Here is a 9,273-nt window from a genome sequence, read left to right on the forward strand (position 1 = left end):
TGAAGTAGGCAGAAAATGAGCTTCCCCTGCATGAAAGACCAGCAGCCGCCACTGACACACACACAGAATGACATAAAAACGACTCCAAAAATACAGATAATGGCTCCAAAACCTCACAAAATGACAGAAAAATGTGCAAAACGATAACAAAAATTACTCACAAAACAACAACAAAAACACAGATATTGACTCCAAAACCACAAAAAATGTGGAAAAAGACAACAGAAATGACTCCAAATACCCCAAAACCACAACAAAAATTACTCACACAACAACAACAAAAATACAGGAAATGACTCCAAAGACACATAAAATGACGAAAAAATAAATAAAAAATATTTCTAAACAACAAAATATATAATAACACACTAAACTCTGTGTTCTTTCCTATATTAATGCTTAGACTGGTCATTATTCTAAATGCTGACATGAGTGATAATACTAATGTTCATCTGGCTTTAAAGGTTCCAATTTTATTTTCATTTACTTTACTATTTTAGTGATTATCTGTGTTTTTTTTTAATTTAATGACTGGAACAAAGTAAGTCACACTGGAGGGAAAAAATACACAATTTACCAACTGTTAAATTATTCACATGAAATATTTTTGCTAATCCCTTTATAGGCCTGTTATAAAATGTACCACTAGAGGGCGATAAACATAGTTTCAGGACAGCAAATTGTAGCGTTGTAGTAATTATAATAAATAAATGTAATTTGAATTAATGACTTAATATTGATAACTGACACTAGAGGGCTGATGTAATTATTGGAAACACCTTTAAATTTAAAAAATAACCACATTTACAGTCATTCAGTGATGTTTTAAAGCCATTTGAAATCCAAAACTAATGCAAGTATTTAAATCTATTACTGACTAATAATTGCTTAATTTAATGTTTAACTTTATCCTATAGTATGTGCATAACACTGATAATATCGTTCATATTTAAATTTCATTCAGCAATGCAAGATGTATTATTATTATTTGCTATAAAGTAAAAAGTGTTTTTTTTATACTAATCATAGATGTTTCACACTCATTTCCTGATGTATTTATTTTATTCTTGTTATTTTTATGAATTAAAGTTTTAATAAAGTTTTGATTGGTTGGCTGATTGATGACGTGTAGTGTCAAAACTCAAACAGCAGGTGGCGGTAATTCGCCGATAAAGCTAAATGTTAGCTAGCTGCTAATGAGTGCTAGTTTGTTTCTCATACAGCGAGCTAGCAACACATTCTCCTGATCTTCATCGCTTAAACCTGAAGTTGATTGAGTAAGTGTGTGTTTTTTTAGGACTTATCGGAGATATTTGCAGGTAAACAGCTTAGTTTCACCGGACAGACCGCCTGTAAACTGTTGCCATGGTAGCTTTACCTTGGTTACCGTAGTCACGCGTAGAAATTAGTATTTAAGGAGATAATATTCAATTCAATCCAACTTTATTTGGAGAGTGCAAAAAAAAATTAAAAATATGGGGGGGCCGAAGAAAAAACTCTTCAAATTTTGCTAATTTTTTTTTTCATTTGTGACAAATTCATTTTAAAACTGCATGTTCTTTATCAAGGGGTTTTCAACTGGTCTCACCGTCGGACCCACATTTTGCAATAGTTATTGAATCGTGATCCACTTTGGTTTTTTTTTTTTTAATTCAACCAACCAAATTTAGTTTTTCAAAATAGCTGTTGAAAACCACACACATAATCTTTTTAAAAACATAAATCTATATAATTTCATGTACAACATGCATTACACAGCATGTCTGTCAAAAAAAAGTTTCTTTCAAAATTAAAGACAAGTCCAACTTGAAAGACATTAAGTACTTACTTATTTTTGACCAGCTGTCCGCGATCCACCCAGTACAGGTCCGTGACCCAACCCACCAGTTGAGAATCGCTGTTCTATATCATTGTTAAAAATGTGTGAACATTAAAAAAATCCGAATGTAAATGTTAAATATAAATGTAAAATTAAAATGCAAATGTTAAATGTAAATGTGACTCTAATTATTACATTTTAATCTAAATGTTAAGTTTAAATCTGAATGTTAAATGCTAATCTAAATGCTGAATGTAAATTTAAATGCTAAATGTAAATGTTAAATCTAAATCCAAATGTTAAATGTAAATCTAAATGTTAAATGTAAATCTGAATGTTTAATGATAATCTAAATGTTAAATGTAAATCTAAATCTAAATGTTGAATGTAAATCTAAATGTTAGATGTAATGTTAAATATAAATGTAAATCTAAATGTTGAATCTAAAAGTTAAATGTAAATGTAAATCTAAATGTTGAATGTAAATTTGAATGTTAAATGTTGATCTAAATGTTAATGTTAATCTGAATATTAAATGTCAATCTAAATGTTAAATGTAAATGTTAATCTGATTGTTAAATGTTAATCAAAAAAATGTAAATGTAAATCTAAATGTTGAATGTAAATCTAAAGTTTGAATCTAAATCTAAATGTTAAATCGGTCACGAAGTTTAAAGCTAAATGTTTAGAAATTACATAAAGTGGGCAGGTCGGTGCCTGTCAATCACGAGGCCTTTGATCATTTTAAAAACCAAAAATAATAATTGACTCGGTAACGAATGGGGGAATAAAAGTAAAAAAGTAAAGATAGGTAAATTTTTAATGCCAAATGTTTTGGGAAAAACCTTCAAAAACTGAAATTCTAAAGAGTCCGTTAGAACTTAGGACTTAGATAATTAGTTATAGATTTATTAGGGCTGTCCCGATCCGATATTGATATCAGATATCGGTCCGATATCAGCCAGAAAACGAATATCAGATTTTATCGGACTGCATCTAAAATCACCTATATGATATATATTGTTATTTTTGGATTTATTTTTCAATATCTTCTGTTTAATTTTTTTATTTATTTTATTCAATCATAGAATATTCTTGTTTTAAAAGGTTAATTATATGTAATCTATTGGTTTATAATAAATGGGTCTGTTTTTTTTTTTTTTAAATAATCAAGCCTTTTCTAACATTCCACACCACAAAATAAATAATAAAAGTATCGGTATTAGTCAATACTCAAGACTGCAATATCGGTATCGTATTGAAAGTGAAAAAGTTGTATCAGGACATCCCTAATATTTATATTACCTTTATTGAACAAGGAAAGTCATTAAAAGACAAGCTGTCATTGCAATAAATACAAAGGATTGCATTTCTAATAATATACATATTTATTAATATTTTAATTATTATTTAGTTCATATTAATAATTTGTTGCTTACTTTTATTAATAATTAATTAAATTAATTATTAAAAATAAAAATAAAATTACTAAAATGTGTGAATAAACTCTGAAATTAAAGAAAAGCTAATGTTATGTAAATATGATGAAAACCAGATATTTTGTTGTAGATAAAAAATGTTAAAACACTGATAACGTGAATGATGATTATCAAATATTAGCTTCATAAATTCATCCCTGCCTCATAAGGTTAAAATCAAACAATGAGAATAAAGTATAATCATTAAAAATCCTTAAAAAAACACATTGTGATTTGTGTTTATTCGCAATGATGAAATATTACCAACATGTCCCTCGTGCTATGAATCAATCTTTGCCCGTTAATAATTTCTGTTGTGTCAATATTTTTTTATTACTATGGTTACAGGTTTAAAAACATTCCATACTATAAAATATTGTATTAATTTCACACAGCAGAGAAATAGGATTCTGGTTTTTCGTTTTATCTGCACTTCATACTCTTGTCCACCAGATGACGCCATTATAACAATATAAAAAAAGATGGAAAGAACAAAAGGTTTTAGTCTTTTATTGTCATTTTTGTGTGTTTTTGGTGGAATTTTGTGCATTTTTGTCCTAATTTTAAACATTTTGTTGTCCTTTAGTATATTTTTGGAGTCATATTATAGATTATTGTTTTTGTTTTGGGTTTTTTTTAAGCCTTTTTGTCTTTTTTGTGTAGTTTTTATAACAATGAATGGATAATAGATAGATATTTGTGTATATCGGTATTTGTTGTAATTTTTTAGTTTTTAGAGTAATTTTGTGTTTTTCTGGAATTTGATGTATTTTTTAGTAATATTATATATTCTTGTTTTTATTTTGGGTGTTTTTGTTTTCATTTTGGGTGACTTATAAGTCTGTTTGAGTATATTTATCATCATTTTGTGTTTTTAGACTTATTTTTTGTGTGTTCTGATATTTTGCATGACTTTATTGTCATTTTGTGTATTTTTGTTATTTTTATAAAATTTTTTTGTTTATTGTTATTGTATATTTTTGTTTCATTGTTATTGTTTTTGGTGTGATTTTGGTTGTTTTTGTACAAAATAAAATACAAAAATAATTCAAGAAATGCACCAAATAAGAAAAAACTCTAAAAACACACAATATGACGACAAAAAAATCCACAAAATTTCAGAAAAAAAGCACATAATAATTCCAAAAATACACAAAAATGGAAAAATACTCAAAATCACTCCAAAATCACACGCACAAAACAACACCAACACACAAAATTACTCCAAAAACACACAAAATGACACAAATACATTAGATAATTCTGAAAATACACAAAATCACTCCAGAAACACACAAAGCAACACAAAAAGACACAAAAAAACCTATGTTCTTTCCTGTATTAATGCTAATATTCAAAATTCGGACCCGAATAGTAATAATGTGGCTCGTAGATTTATGATAAAAGTTTCTCATCTCTGTGTTTTCTTTAACAATATGTGAGCATATTTTGAGTTGAAATATGCAGAATTGTGTGGCTGAATTTGAATTGTGTATTTGTTTTATAATATTTGGAATAAAATCTGTTTACAAACAGCTTTAAAACACAATAAATCAAACATTTACTTTGGGTCAAACAGCTTATTTCCACAAATCTGTAAATGCATGCTTGCATTGCACCTTAGGAAACGTATATGAATTGTTTAGAAACAACATAATAATTTAATATTAATCTAAAAGAATATATAATGAGATCAAATCCCCTTTGTGACCAACATTTTTTTAAAAAACCAATGATAACTCTTAAACCTTAAAGCCTAAAGTTAAAATTTAAATTAACCACACGCAGTTCTGTGTAAGGAGTTTTCCATGGGTCAGTGGGAGAGTCTGTAGTATGCACCTTTAGAGGCTACAGTCTGACATGGGTTCAAATCCCACAGTAACTTAATATTTGATGTTTTAAAGTGAAAACCCCAAACCTAAAACTCAAATACGCCACAAACACCATCCTTGTGATGTGTGCCCCATGGGTCAGTGGGAATGTCTCCTGGACTCACTGCAGTGGCTCTAGACTAGCAAGGGTTTGAATCCCAGTTTGCACCCTTATTACTATCTTAATGTGCAATTGTTTTAAAGTGACAAGCCCAAAACTAAAACTCAAATACGCCACAAGTCTTTCTCTCTGTTGTGGACTCCGTGGGTCAGTGGGAAAGTCTGTAGTACATGCTGCAGGTGGTTGGTGGTTCAAATCCCTGTCAGTACATAAGTTAATGTTCAATGTTTTAAAACTTAAAGCCAAAAACTAAAACTCAAATACGCTACGAGCCTTTCCATCTGTCGTGAACTCCATGGGTCAGTGGGAAAGTCTGTAGTACACAGTTCTGTGGCTGCAGATGAGCGGGAGTTCAAGTCTCGCTCTGTGGCATCCAATCCTTAAAAAAAAAAAATGCCAATATTTTGAAGCTTAAAGCCCAAAACTAAAACTCAAATACGCCACGAAAACATTCCTAGTATCTGGAACTCCACGGGTGAGTGGAAGCGTCTGCAGTACACGGTTCCGTGGCTGTATGGCGTTGGGGGTTCAAGTCCCGCTCTGTGGCATCCAATCCTCCAAAAAAAAAAAATGCCAATCTTTTGAAGCTTAAAGCCCAAAACTAAAACTCAAATACGCCACGAAAACATTCCTTGTATTGAGTACTCCACGGGTGAGTGGAAGAGTCTGCAGTACACGGTTCCGTGGCTGTAGGGCGTTGGGGGTTCAAGTCCCACTCTGTGGCATCCAATCCTCAAAAAAAAAAAATGCCAATCTTTTGAAGCTTAAAGCCCAAAACTAAAACTCAAATACGCCACGAAAACATTTCTTGTATCGGGTACTCCACGGGTGAGTGGAAGAGTCTGCAGTACACGGTTCAGTGGCTGTGGGCTTGCGGGGGTTCGAATCCCAGTCAGTACCTGGAAAAAATCAAAAGTGACGAAGGCTAAATGAGGATGTGATCAGGAAGAAAAGACCTGAAAAGGTGTGATCACAAAGGACTGGGCACCAGTGAAAGAAGTGTGTTGACGGAACAGGTGGAGATGAGTACAAGAAAAGTACCACAGATAAAAAAAAAAAAAAAGAATAAATTTGCGCCGAGAAGTGGTTCTGGTATGAAAGGTTCTTGGTGGCATGATGGTGTGTCTGTCGCACATAAGCTGTGTGTTGAGAAGTTTGCAGGTTCGAACCCTCCCCATGCCAAGACCTGGAAAGATCACGAAAATGATGAGAGAGTCAGAAGCTAAGAATACAAGGCAGGGTGGCACCCCACTTAAAAAAGTGGGGTGGGGGCGCCTTTACCTTCTTCGTGCTGCCCCTTTCACCCTGCCTTGTATTCTTAGCTTCTGACTCTCTCATCATTTTTGTAATCTTTCCAGGGGGAGGGTTCGAACCTGCAACCTTCTCAACACACAGCTTATGTGTGACAGACACACCATCATGCCACCAAGAACCTTTCATACCAGAACCACTTCTCAGCACAAATCTATTCCTTTTTTTTTTTTTTTTTTTATCTGTGGTACTTTTCTTGTACTTATCTCCACCTGTTCCGTCAACACACTTCTTTTACTGGTGCCCCAGTCCTTTGTGATCAGACCTTTTCAGGTATTTTCTTCCTGATCACATCCTCATTTAGCCTTCGTCACTTTTGATTTTTTCCAGGTACTGACTGGGATTCGAACCCCCGCAAGCCCACAGCCACTGAACCGTGTACTGCGGACTCTTCCACTCACCCGTGGAGTACCCGATACGAGAAATGTTTTCGTGGCATATTTGAGTTTTAGTTTTGGGCTTTAAGCTTCAAAAGATTAGCATTTTTTTTTTTTTTGAGGATTGGATGCCAAGGAGCGGGACTTGAACCCCCAACGCCCTACAGCCACGGAACCGTGTACTGCAGACGCTTCCACTCACCCGTGGAGTTCCAGATACTAGGAATGTTTTCGTGGCGTATTTGAGTTTTAGTTTTGGGCTTTAAGCTTCAAAATATTTGATTTTTTTTTTTTGAGGACTGGATGCCACAGAGCTGGACTTGAACCCCCAACGCCCTACAGCCACTGAACCGTGTACTGCAGACTCTTCCACTCACCCGTGGAGTACCCGATACAAGGATTGTTTTCGTGGCGTATTTGAGTTTTAGTTTTGGGCTTTAAGCTTCAAAATATTGGCATTTTTTTTTTTTTGAAGATTGGATGCCACATAGCAGGATTTGAACCCCCAACGCCCTACAGCCACTGAACCGTGTACTGCAGTCGCTTCCACTCACCCGTGGAGTTCCAGATACAAGGAATGTTTTCGTGGCGTATTTGAGTTTTAGTTTTGGGCTTTAAGCTTAAAATATTTTTTTTTTGAGGACTGGATGCCACAGAGCGAGACTTGAACCCCTGCTCATCTGCAGCCACAGAACTGTGTACTGCAGACTTTCCCACTGACCCATGGAGATCACAACAGATAGAAAGGCTCGTAGCGTATTTGAGTTTTAGTTTTTGGCTTTAAGTTTTAAAACATTGAACATTTACTTATGTACTGACAGGGATTTGAACCACCAACCACCTGCAGCATGTACTACAGACTTTCCCACTGACCCACAACAGACGGAAAGAATTGTGGCGTATTTGAGTTTTAGTTTTGGGCTTGTCACTTTAAAACAATTGCACATTAAGATAGTAATAAGGGTTCAAACTGGGATTCAAACCCTTGCTAGTCTACAGCCACTGCAGTGAGTCCAGCAGACTTTCCCACTGACCCATGGGGCACACATCACAAGGATGGTGTTCGTGGCGTATTTGAGTTTTAGGTTTGAGGTTTTCACTTTAAAACATCAAATATTAAGTTACTGAGGGATTTGAACCAGTGGCGGATGCTTTAAGACTACAAGGGAACCTCAGCTTCCCCTAAAATCAGTGGTCAAATATGTAGTGTTGTGTGTACATTTCATTGACTAAATATATGACAGAACACATGTATGTTTAGTTCAGAATCAGCTTCTTATAACAGGAAACTGACAGTGACAGCGTGACGTTCTTCATTCATTACCGCAGCGTCACAGTGTTAATAAACAGTGGTGAAGTTCAGCTTCAATTGACTTCAATGGGAGAGGATTTAGTGGTTGATCCACTGCAGTCAAACTAGACGCTCATTGGATAAATGCTCGGTTATGACGCACTTAGTCCCGCCCATCGGACGCCGGGATTCACAGGAGGTCTATGGAGCAGTGGGCTGGATCTGTCTGTTCCGGACGCTGGAATAATGGATGATGATTGGATGATCTGTCTCAGGCTAGTTCAATTTTGATTGACAGCGAAATGAGCCAATCAGAGAGTATGACGTTGTAAGCACACAGGCGGGTTTTTCAAATATTTCAGTCCGTTGCTCTGTGTTGACACGGAGACTTTGCTGATCCTCTCATAGCGAATTAACTTCTGACAAACCTAGTGTCTGTTTTTGGTGTTTGTGGAGACTGTTACTGCTTGTGTTGTGAGACTTTTGACCAAACACTCACACTCCAGCGCGCAGCAGCTCTGTGTGATAATCTACAAATAGTTGTTGACAACAAAATGTGAATTCTACTAGAATTCACATTTAAATAAACAGATACATTTTCTGAAGTAGGCAGAAAATGAGCTTCCCCTGCATGAAAGAACAGCAGCCGCCACTGATATAACACTTATTTTTGTGGCCTCCGCTGTGATAAAAGTTGCTCATCTCTGGACTAAATATTTGCTGCCTCTTGTGGCACAGAGTGGTACTGCATGTTATCATACGAAAACTTACATTTAAGCAGTAAAAAAAAAAAAAAGTCACAAACACATCATCATGACTGTCTTTTTATTCATTGTGAATATGGTACATTATTAGCATTATGGTGGGAAAAGAATGTGGCTGGTTTATTGAGGAAACCCAGAAGAAAAGTGTAACTTTGAAAGCAGGACGTTTGGTTTACTTTGTGTTTTTCAGAGATGTCGCTGGCATACAGCTCATTAAAGCCAAGAAGTCAAAGCTCATTCA

This window comes from Gouania willdenowi, chromosome 2 (genome assembly GCF_900634775.1).
Source record: "Gouania willdenowi chromosome 2, fGouWil2.1, whole genome shotgun sequence".
NCBI lineage: Eukaryota > Metazoa > Chordata > Actinopteri > Blenniiformes > Gobiesocidae > Gouania > Gouania willdenowi.